This window comes from Saccopteryx bilineata, chromosome 2 (genome assembly GCF_036850765.1).
Source record: "Saccopteryx bilineata isolate mSacBil1 chromosome 2, mSacBil1_pri_phased_curated, whole genome shotgun sequence".
In the NCBI taxonomy this organism is placed as follows: Eukaryota; Metazoa; Chordata; class Mammalia; order Chiroptera; family Emballonuridae; genus Saccopteryx; species Saccopteryx bilineata.
In genome coordinates, this window is record NC_089491.1 from 175,629,332 (window position 1) to 175,641,932 (window position 12,601).

Below are 12,601 nucleotides of genomic sequence, written 5' to 3' on the forward strand. Positions count from 1 at the left end.
GACCTCTGAAAGGGGAAATACAAAGGCCTAGTAAACATCTAAAATGTGTGCCCTCGGTAATGACCAAAGAAATGCAGTTTAAAACGAGATAGCATTCTTTTTTTACCTATCATGAGAAAAGAGTTTTTAAAAGGATACTATTCAAACATCTTAATTAACTTTTGTTATGAAAAACTAAAACCTAGTTTAGTCCCCAGCGCCCGGGCCATCCCTGCTCCAATGGAGCCTTGGCTGCGGGAGGGGAAGAGAGAGACAGAGAGGAAGGAGGGGGGCTTTACTTTCATTCAAGGTTAGAAATTTTAAAAAATAATAATTTATTTTAAAAGAGTAATAAATTGCCCAACAAATTTAATGAGCCAGTGTAACTGGATTGGTTGACTAATCTATAGATGCTAGAGATGCTAGGACTGAAAAAGGCTAGGAATTTGGATGGTTCGGCCCTTTATTCATGAATAGACAGAAGTGGTGTGACTTGTCTAAAGCCACCCAGTTGTGAAGAGCTGGAACTGCATTAGTAGGATGAGCTGCACTGTTATTTAGACATTGCTGTAGATAAATATCTTACTGTGGAGTGGAACTTTCTTCTTTAATACATCAGGGCATTTGTGCTGTACTGTCTTTCTACACAGACAAAATATCATAGACCTCAACAAACAGGAATCCAGGCATTATTTCTTCGTTTACTCTGTCCTTATATGACTGAGTGGCTGGACCCCTCTCTATATTTTTAATGAGGATAGCAATTGGCCCACAATTGAAGCCCTTTGATAGTCTTACATAGAAACCACTTCTTGAATAACTACAAATAAAAATGAGTTTATAGTCTATAAGGTTTTTTTTTTAAGTATACAGATGAACCTTGTACAGAATAGACCAAGGATGGTAAGAGTTTGTGCTAGTTAGGGTGATAAGCAAACACCTAAATGTAAATGAGCTCTAAAACCAGCCCATGTAAAAACCAAAATGCATGTTCCTCACTGGCAGGCAGGCAATACTTCAAGTGCAAATTCTTGGACCTGGGCTGCTTCTGTCTGACTCTATCTTTAGTGCCCACTTTGAAAGCTGCCATCCTGACCTGCATTAAGCAGAAAGATGGAGAGGAAGCGTGGACAACTGCTTGTTGGAGGTGTTTATGGACTAAGCCTGGAAGGTGTAGACATCATTTCTTCCAGCATACCATTAGGAAGAGCTCACTCATAGGACCACATCTTAATGCAATAGAGGCTGGAAAGTGCAGCAGCTATCGAGTGAGCTCAAGCGAGCTCAGCCACAAACAGCTTTTTTGTTGTTGTATTTTTTTTCCAAAATTGGAAACGGGGAGGCAGTCAGACAGACTCCCGCATGAGCCCGACTGGGATCCACCCGGCATGCCCACCAGGGGGCATCGCTCTGCCGCAATCAGAGCCATTTTAGCACCTGAGGCAGAGGCCACAGAGCCATCCTCAGCGCCCAGGCAAACTTTGCTCCAATGGAGCCTTGGCTGCGGGAGGGAAGGAGAGAGACAGTGAGGAAGGAGAGGGGTAGGGGTGGAGAAGGAGATGGGCGCTTCTCCTGTGTGCCCTGGCCGGGAATCAAACCCGGGACTCCTGCATGCCAGGCCGACGCTCTACCACTGAGCCAACCGGCCAGGGCCCACAAACAGCTTTGATGGTCCAAAGTGGAAAGACATCAGATGAGGGTAAAGTAATTCTTGGACAAATATTCAATACATATGTACCCAGGAATAGAGAATTTATTAATAATCATTTCTACTATTCACTATGTATTTTTGTTAATTTTAATATATTTCTGCTGACTTATCCCTAGGTGGTATATGTACTTCCAGCTGTTTGTTTTTTGAGTAGTGACTATTTCTGACCAATGGCATGTGTTTGCAATATGGCCAGATCCCATGAAGATCAAACCTGTTCCAGCCACCTAAAGCAGCCTTGGAGATGAGCACAGAAATAATGTGCTCCCGTAAGGCTGCACGCATATATACTGCGATCAGTATTCTTTATTTCAATTCAGTAGTGACCAAGGCAGATGGTCTGGGGGCCTGTACTGGTCACTGGTGGTTGGTTCCCACTACTAACATTTGTCATTCCCATGGCTACACAGTGCATAGACCACACCTCTTCCCCTCCCGCCCACTCAGGCTAACAGTGTTGGGGTTCTGCCCCTTCTTGAGTTCTGCTGGATTAGCTCTCCCAGCTGGGTTCCCAGCCTCTAGACTCTCACTTTCCACACACCATCATCATTGTTGGCAGCAAACTATCACCTTTTCCTAACTGCAGGTGTAATGATGTCGCTCTCCTGTTTGTATGAATGCCTTGTGGATTCCTGCAGATTGCAGAGTGGAGGCCAAATTTGCCTCAAGGTCTTCCTTGAAGAGGTCTCAGATGGAGTCCTACCTCGCCCAGAATGAATGACTTTTGTTTTTCTTTGAATTCTGGCTGTGGTCCCCCCCACCCCCCCGCACCTCTCTCCTCTCCCTGTCTCTCTGTTTTCTGTAGTTGAATTGTGAACATGAAATTGATTGTTGTATGATCTTGTCATTCTCAAAATCTCTTGTGTGTTTTCAGGCCTCTGCACATTTGCCCAGTAGAAGGGCAATTTCTCATTTCTCTGGGTGACAAGTCCAAATATCACCTTCATTATGAATTAATGATTCCTTTGGAATTAATTAGTCTTTCTTAGGACTAATAACTGGATACAATTCTTAGGATAACAATTGGATAGCAATTAGTACCTTAATTATAACATGTCTCGCTGTTAAATATTGTAACAGATCTCTCTGCTAAATATTATAATCTTGTACATGTTCACCTCACCTCTACAAGGTTATAAGAATTTCTCCTACTTGCCCTGGCCAAAGCCTGAAACACCAAGGATGCGGGTTTGATCCTCAGTCAGGGCACATGTGGGAAGCAACCAATGAATGCACAACTAAGTGGAACAAATGAATGCCTCTCTCTCTCTCTCTCTCTCTCACTTCCTCTCTCGGTCTTTTTAAAATCATCAAAAAACAACAACAAAAAGAATTTCTCTTACTTGTCTTTGAATAAGACCTAGTAGATGCTCAGTAATATTCATTAACTTGATTTAGAGTCACAGAAAGAATCCATTTAAATTACTTTCTGGCATACAGGGTCTGAATTTCCTTTACTCTGAGTAGTAATTACAAAACTGGTACCCATTCAGTTCTGATAATGGAAAATTACTCCCGACTTCATTAGAGTATTTGCTTTTCTTCATGGGGTTGTCATTGGAACAGAACATGTTTATTTTGCTGGGGTGTTTATGCTGGGCCATGGCTTCCAGAGGTAGTTGCTTTTACCCAAGTGCCCATAGTATTTTGTGGGTTACCTCACTTATTATAGCCCTTATTATACCGAACTTAACAATAGACTTCAAATGGCGCTCTTGGGTTTTTGTTGTTGTTGTTGTTATTTTTTGTTTGTTTTAGAGAAAGAGAAAGAGACAGGAAGGGAGAGAGTGAGAGAGAGACAGGAACATTGAGCTGTCCCTGTGTGTGCCTGGACCGGGGACCAAACCTGCAATCTCTGTGCTGTGGGACGATGCTCTAACCAGGGGTCGGCAAACTCCTTAGTCAACAGAGCCAAATATCAACAGTACAACGATTGGAATTTCTTTTGAGAGCCAGATTTTTAAAACTTAAACTATATAGGTACATACATTCCTTACTGAGGTAGCACCCGCATGTGGTATTTTGTGGAAGAGACACACTTAAGGGGCCAAAGAGCCACATGTGGCACTTACCGCAAAGCTTGCAATATTAACATTGTTGGGAGATTGCATCCAGTAATTAAATACAGAACTTGATTTTTCCTCAACTGCTTTCTTCCTTGCATCACCAATAGGATATTTAGACACATGTTTAGTTGTAAAGTATCTCTCCAAATTTGATTTCTTGTTATGTGCCACTTTTTCCTGACAAATAAGACAGGTCAGAAGGCCATTTAAGTTTTGAATAAACGTGAAAGTCTCAGTCCATTCAACTTTAAATTCATGGTTTTCATCTTCTGTTTTTCTTTGCTTCTTTTTTGTAGTCATGTCAGACAGGGCATCTAAAAAAATGTTTCATTTTATAATAATGAAGCCACCAACACAAAATAATTATAATCCTTAAATTGATGACAAAAATACTTGTAGGACTTGCAGCTGGTTGGAAAAATACAGGTAACTTTATGCTTCGAGTAGGTACTTTTGTCACCTGCACGCAATTTGTGGACGCGGCTAGCACTAACCACTGCACATGAGACTGCTGACTCATGCATGAATCACGCGCCTCCCCTGCGCTGCATAGCCCGCGGCCTGCCTGCGCCCGCATCTCCCATTGCAGGACCGACCCACACCACTGCGCGTACCTGCACGCTTGCACATGGTACTTTGTGGAAGAGCCACACTCAAGGGGCCAAAGAGCCGCATGTGGCTCGTGAGCTGCGGTTTGCCAACCAGGGCTCTAACCAACAGAGCTATCCAGATAGGATGGAACTGAATATTTAATTTTAATTCATTTCAAACTTAAATGACAGCCAATGACTGTCATCCTACAGAAGAGCACAGAGACACTGAGTTTCTAGGGAAGTAATGTCTTATTAATTCATTATAATTGTCTATAAAGTGTTATGTGCTCACTCTGGCTGGTAGCTCAGTTGGCTAGAGCTACTGAGCTATTGGCATATCCCAATATGCCAAGGTTACAGATTCCACCCCTTGTCATAGCACATAAAAGAATCAACCAGTGAATGCATGAATAAGTAGAACAACAAATCCATCTCTCTCTCTTCCTTCCTCTTTCTCTAAAATCAATAAAAATTTTAAAAAGTGCTAGGTGCTCAGTAGGCCCATAATAAATATTTGTTAAACGATGAACATTTAACATTTATTAAGTGGTTGCTGAATGCGAGGTGTTCGCTGAGGCCATTGGCATGCTCCCTTCGTTTACTGCAGAGCCCCTTTTTGAGGCAGCGCAGACCACAAGGCTTGGCCTCTGCCATCTCCTCCAGTCTTTACTGGGAAAGGAGGCAGCCATGGGAGCGATTTAGCAAGAGCGCTGGGAGCACTGTGAAAGAGTCCTGGCAGTACCATAAAAGAAAGAAAAGAATCTCCACGGTGAACCAAATGCGTCTTTAACCTGCCCAGGCCTGGGTTTGGTGACCCTGCTTTCCTGAGACAACAGCCACAGAAGCTATTTAATCCACCAAATCAGAAACAGTGGGATCCACAAACCTGGTCTGAAGACTGCTGGCAGTGACTGATGATGGAAAAACGAAGAGGGAGCCAGCTTGGCTCTGAGTGTTCTCATTTGCCAGGGAGGAAGTGGGCTTGTGCCTGTAAGAACTGGACTCTTCCTGCCTATGGTTTTCATTAGAAAGCTGCATGGCATGCCTTCCCTCTGAAGGTTTAGGATCTTTCTCATAGCACAGCCCAAGGATCAGTCTGAAACATCGAGGCGACAGCTAGAGTCAGCACATGGAGACCCGGATAACTGAAGAGTTTCTAGTATCCCCCAAAATAAAAAGTCAGGTGTTGTTTCTGCATGAGTAAGTTACAGAGAAAATTATCTTGCAGTCTCTCCTTTCCCACTCTGCCATGGGAGCCTATCTGGCTACAGTCATTCTATGCCATCTTCCCAGTTGTGTGTACCTGACTGATGATGGCTGAAGGACAGTCTGTGGCACTCAACATCTGTGGATCCAGAGCTGCTGCGTCTACTATTCTTTTCACTGCAGGATGCATCTCTCACAGGTTTATAAAAATGAAATAACTGTCCTATTTTTCCAAATGGAAATTGCCACTTTTTGAAATGGAAGGTTGGCAGCTTTAATAGATTTCTAGAAAGTAGGAAGACTAGAATAAAGTGAGGTAATAACTTCTCATCTAAACCTACCTTTTGGGGTGGAATTACAGAATTGTTTTTAGGAAAAAGCAGAATCAGTGCCCTGGCCGGGTAGCTCAGTTGGTTAGAGTGTCATCCCAGTACGTCAAGGTTGAAGGTTTGATTCCCGGTCAGGGCACATACAAGAAGCAACAATGAATGCATGTAAATAAGTGGAGCAACAAATCAATGTTTCTCTCTCAACTCAGTAAATAAATAATTAGAAACAAATAAAAAACCTTTAAAAGCATCAGTCTATTTTTAGAAAACCCCATATGTGCAAATCCAGATTTATAAATAGTTCAAAGTGATCATTCAGATAGTAAAATGACTATTATATATGTAATGTAATTATAATATAAAATACTTACATTAAGTTTCCTTTAAATAACAGGGTGACATACTTAAAAGCCTTTGGGCATAAGACAAGCAGCCAGGAGAAATGCAACACAGCACAGTAGGGATTGGGGAAAATTAGGGAGCTCCTCCCCTACCCACCAACACATTCATATTCCAGAAATTTTAAAACATTGTGTTAGCCAGTGAGATTTAATTGTTTACCAGTTGGTGATCCCTGCTTTTTAAAATAGTAGACTTTCAGCCCTGGCCAGTTTGCTTAGTGGATAGAGCATCAGCCAGTGTTTGGACATCCCAGGGTTCGATTCCTGATCAGGGCACACAAGAGAAGCAACCACCTGCTTCTCTCCCTTTCCCCCTTTGTTCCCCTTCTCTCCCCCCCTGTCCCCGTTCTCTCCTTCGCTCCCCCTTCTCTCCTTCTTCTCTCCTTATCCTCTCACAGCCAATGGCTCAATTGGTCCAATCTTCAGCCCCAGATGAAGGTTATTGGGTGGATTTTAGTTTGGGAGTCTATCTGCATGTGGGAGTCTATCTCCCCTCCTCTCACTTAAAAAAAATAGTATGCTTTCCCCAGGTCCTTTAAAAATATGCTTCAACTTGCAAAAACAGTAATACATTTATTTGGTGGCACAAGTTACATTTTTATTCTAATTAACCCATGGCCTAGAGAGAGGCTGTCAACCTGCCCATGATGGGATCCAGAATTTTATTTATTTGCTTCAGTCACTCTATACAAATCAGGGAGCTTGTGGAAGTGGGTGTCAAGTGACAATTTCTCAGGTAAATGTTTTTCCCCATAGTACCAAATCCAGTGAAAATAGATACTTGCAGAAAGGTGACAGCATCCAGACAGGCCTTTGTCAACTCTCCAACTCCCCTGAAAACAAAGTTCACACCATGGCCGCCATGCTTCTGAAGGTATTTTGTATACCACACTGATCTGTGGTTATAAGTTTCTGCCTTTTTTTCTAAGACATCTTTCAAAACTATTTTAATTTATCAGGATTCAGGAGAAAGGAAAACAAATTCATTTCTTATCTTCTGGACAAAATAAAACTTCGAATGGTGTTTTGCTTGGGACCCAGGGAGAAAACTCTGCTTTTGCAAATTAGGACAGAAAGAGTCACATTGCTCTGAAACATCCAGAGCTAGATTTTATCACTGTGATGACAACCACATTTCTGAGGAAGAGAAATTTTGCATCTTTCTTGAGGAACAGAATGAAAATCTCACCACTCCTGCTCTGGCTGCTGGCTCAGTGGATAGAGTGTTGGCCTGGCATAAGGACATCCTGGGTTTGATCCTTGGTTAGGGCACGAAGGAGAAGAGACTATCTGCTTCTTCCCACGCCCCGCCTATCCCCTTTCTCTCCCTCTTTCTCTCCTGCAGTCAGTGGTTCAATTGGTTCGAGCATGGCCCTGAGCTCTGAGGATAGCTTTGTTGAAGTGTGACAGCCTTAGGCACTAAAAGTAGCTCCATACTCGAGCATTGGCCCCAGATGGAGTTGCTGGATGGATCTTGGTCAGGGTGCATACAGGAGTCTGCCTCACTATCTCCCCCCCTCACCTAAAAATAAATAAATAAATAAATAATAAAATCTTACCACTCCTGCATCTCTTACCCCTGAGGCCTTATTCCCCCCATCAAGCTGGAGAATGAGAAAAGATACTAGCTATTTGGGAGATAAGAGCTGCTAAGAAGCCATGTAGTAGAACCTAGGATACTCCCTCCAAAAAACCCACTTTTTAATTTTCACCTTCACCAGCTGTCGGAAAGTAGCACACGCAAAGGAGTGCTGTGCCTTCAGGCTAAGAGGACTCATTGAGCAGAGCTGGGCAGGAAGAGCCAGAGAGACCCAGAGACCAAGAGAAACTCCAGGGAGAAATAATTAAGGCTGGCAGCGACAGGCTGTGTTAAGTGAGCAGGGATGAGAGGTGAGCATCTGGGGATCCTTTGAAGAGGTTGTGGAATTTTCAGGTATACCATTGTATTCGTCTTTGGTCACTACTTAACAATGCAGTTTTTGACTGACCGATGGTGGTGCAATGGATAGAGCGTTGACTTGGGACACTAAGGTCCCAGGTTCGGAACCTCAAAGTCACCGGCTTGAGCCCAAAGGTCATTGATTTGAAGCCCAACATTGCTGGCTTGAGCAAGGGATCACTGGCTCAGCTGGAGCCCCTGGTCAAGGCACGTATGAGAAAGCAATCAATGAACAACTAAGGTGCTGCAACTATGAGTTGGTGCTTCTCATCTCTCTGCCTTTCTGTCTGTTTGTCTCACTATATATATATGTTCACACCATGGCCACCATGCTTCTGAAATAATTTCCTATACCACACCGATCTGTGGTTATAAGTTTCTGCCTTTATTTCTAAAGCATTTTTTGAAAATACTTTTATCAGGATTTGGGAGAAGGGAAAAAATCCATATATATATGTGTGTGTGTGTGTGTGTGTGTGTGTGTGTGTGTGTGTATATATATATATATATCTTCCTGCCCAGCTCTGCTCAATGAGTCCTCTTAGCCTGAAGGCACAGCACTCCTTTGCGTGCGCTACTTTCCGACAGTTGGTGAAGGTGAAAATTAAAAAGTGGGTTTTTTGGAGGGAGTATCCTAGGTTCTACTACATGGCTTCTTAACAGCTCTTGTCTCCCAAATAGCTAGTGTCTTTTCTCATTCTCCAGCTTAATGGGGGGAATAAGGCCTCAGGGGTAAGAGATGCAGGAGTGGTAAGATTTTATTATTTATTTATTTATTTATTTATTTATATTTAGGTGAGGGGGGGGAGATAGTGAGGCAGACTCCTGTATGCACCCTGACCAAGATCCATCCAGCAACTCCATCTGGGGCCAAAACTATATATATATAGTTTTGTATTTTTATTTTATTTTTATTTTTTGCATTTTTCTGAAGCTGGAAACAGGGAGAGACAGTCAGACAGACTCCCGCATGCGCCCGACCGGGATCCACCCGGCACGCCCACCATGGGGCAATGCTCTGCCCACCAGGGGGCGATGCTCTGTCCTTCCTGGGTGTCGCCATGTTGCGACCAGAGCCACTCTAGCACCTGAGGCAGAGGCCACAGAGCCATCCCCAGCGCCCGGGCCATCTTTGCTCCAATGGAGCCTTGGCTGCAGGAGGGGAAGAGAGAGATGGAGAGGAAGGCACGGCGGAGGGGTGGAGAAGCAAATGGGCGCTTCTCCTGTGTGCCCTGGCTGGGAATCGAACCCGGGTCCTCCGCACGCTAGGCTGACGTATATATATATAGTTTTAAGGGAGAAAAGTATCTATGAAAAAATTCATGTAGGAGAAACAGGACAAAAATAGTAATAAATGGGGGAAAAAAGAGACAGAGGTGGTTTTGCCAGATCCTTGCTTGCTGGTGTGAGAAAAGAAGAAACAGAATGCTGGGCTGCCTCCTGGCATGGTCCTGGCAGCTGCTGCTTCATGTGTAGTTTATCTGGGCCTGGCACTCTGTGTAAATTCCTGTGTGGTTTGTTGCAGTGAACCCCGGCATCCCCCACCCCCACCTGCTCTCACATACTTACCCCATCTGGCTGTTTCTGTACCTAAATTTTCCAGGATGTGTTTAAAGCAGAGGTTTTTTTGGGGGTATGAGGGCCCTTTTTCAAGCCCCTTGCAAAAGGTTATGTGCCCCATGAAACTAGTTCTCCTTTCCACTGAGGAATGTATAAAGATCTCAAACTGTTAGGTATGAATAAGACTTTTTCTCATTTTAAAATGTTTCCTTTTGTGTAATGTAACCTATACAGAAAAGTTGCATATGGAAAAAATATGCACAACTTAATAAATTGTTTCAAAGTGAACCCCCACATGCCCATTACCCAGGTTAAGAAATAGAACATTTCTGGCAATCCAGAAATTCCTTTATGCTCTGTCCTTATCACAATCCCCTCGTCCATCCTGGAGGAAACCACTCTCCTGACATTTACAGTAATCACTTCTTTGCTATCTTTTATGGCTTATCCACCTACATATAGACCCCTAAACAATATAGCTTTGCTATAAATGAAGTCATACTTTATATGTTCTTTTATGACTTCTCAACATTTTGTTTGTAAAATTTGTACATGTTGTTGCATGTAACTCTTAGTTCCTCATTTTCATTGCTGTCTACTATTTTGTTTTATTACTATATCACAATGACTCATTCTATCCATGGTGGATGGATATGTGGTTTTTTTCTTAAAGATTTTATTTATCTACTTTTGAGAGAGAGGGAGAGAGAGCAAGATCGTAGTTGCTTCACTTTAGTTGTTCACTGATTGCTTCTCGTATGTGCCCTGACCAGGTATGCCTAGGGTTTTGTACCTGTGACTTCAGCATTCCAGATCGATGTTCTATGTATTGCACTACCACAGGTCAGGCAGATGTATATGTGTTGTTAATCATCACAGCACTTTGAAATGAATTAGTATCTTATTAATTATAAGGTTCTACATACACGTAGAGCATCAAAGTCGAAGTAAGTAGATTTATTTATTCTAGAGATGGTGCTTAGTTTGTATATGTTCTGTAGTTCTATGGCCCCCAGGTAAGGAGTCACCAGCTTAAGGCGTTGATATGTAGAAATTTTCTATTAACATGTATATACATATCTGAAAGATTTAGTGCTTCAATTCATTATATATTCTGTAGATGGCTTTATGACAGTGTTTCTCAAATTTTTATGGGTATCCAAGTCGTTTACAACAGTGGTCCCAACCTTTTTTGGGCCACGGACCAGTTTAATGTCAGAAAATATTTTCATGGACCAGCCTTTAGGGTGGGACGGATAAATGTATCATGTGACCGAGACAAGCATCAAGAGTGAGTCTTAGACCGATGTAACAGGGGAAATCTGGTCATTTTTTAAAAATAAAACATCGTTCAGACTTAAATATAAATAAAACGGAAATAATGTAAGTTATTTATTCTTTCTCTGCGGACCGGTACCAAATAGCCCATGGACCAGTACCGGTCTGCGGCCTGCGGGTTGGGGACCACTGATTTACAAGGCTTGTTAAAACAGATTGCAAAGCAGGACACTCAGAGTTTCAGATTCAGCAGGTCTTGGTGGACCTTGAGAATTCATGTATCTAGTGAGTTTATGAGTAATACTGATACTGTTAGTCTGGGGGCCATACTTGGAGAAACCTGGTAGCTGGATGTTACCTTAGAAATTAGAAAACTGAGAATAGAAATTCATTCAATCATTCAGTAGATAAGAATGTGACACCTGCCTGACCATGCTGTGGTGCTGTGGATAGAGCATCAAACTGGGACGCAGAGGGCCCAGGTTTGAAACCCTGAGGTCACCGGCTTGAGCGCGAGGTCGCTGGCTTGAGTGTGGGTTCATAGACATAACCCCATGGTCACTGGCTTGAGCCCAAAGGTCACTGGCTTGAGCAAGGGGTCACTCACTCTGCTGTAGCCCCCCCCCCCTAATCAAGGCACATATGAGAAAGCAATCACTGAACAACTAAGGAACTGCAACTAAGAATTGATCCTTCTCATCTTCCTTCCTGTCTGTCTGTCCCTATCTGTCTCTCTCTCTCTCTCTCTCTCTCTCTCTCTCTCTCTCTCACACACACACACACACACACACACACACAAAGAATGTGATGCCTGACCTGTGGTGGCACAGTCGATAAAGCATCAACCTAGAATGCTGAGATCGCTGGTTCAAAACACTGGGCTTGCCTGGTCAAGGCACATCTGAGAGTTGATGCTTTCTGCTCCTCCTTGTCTTCTCTCTCTCTCTCTTTCCCCTCTAAAATAAATTTAAAAAAATAAAATTTTTTAAAAAAGAATGTAACAAAAGACAATTTTTTAAAGGGAAAAGAGGGCAAATAGCAGGCTCTTATAGTAGCTCAGAGTATGGCAGTAGAAATGGAGAGTAGGGAATAAATTTTTAAAACATTATGGAGACACAGATAAGAGGCCTTGACAATTGATTTGACATGGAGGGTAAAGGAGAGGAAAGGAGTCAAGAATGACACCAAGGTTTTAGTCCTGGATCAGGAAGAGAATTAGAGCACAGAGAATAAGCAGGACTGTGAGGAAAGAGTATAATCAATCAGCATCTTCACTTCTGTACTTCTTGGCTGTCTAGGAAGATTACTCAACCATTATTTCATGGTCAAAAAGTGACTGATCCCCTAAGCCTATGGCCCCATTCCTGCTGTGGTGCCCCCAGAAACTAGAAGCATCTGATCATGGGAGTATTTCTGGATGATTGATATTAAATGCTCAGTGGGAATTTAATATCAGATTTCAGAGGGGCTACATAAAATTTATGGCAAGACTCCCTCTGAGAACATTGGAAATTATGGAAATTCTCCTTTACATATTGC

General features: G+C 42.8%; 1 protein-coding gene across 2 annotated transcripts in view; it reads left to right on the plus strand.

Annotated features, from left to right (window-relative positions):
- The window catches only part of WNT5B (Wnt family member 5B), a 166,254-nt gene that overhangs the window by 119,835 nt on the left and 33,818 nt on the right, over nucleotides 1-12,601 (plus strand). The window lies entirely within an intron of this gene.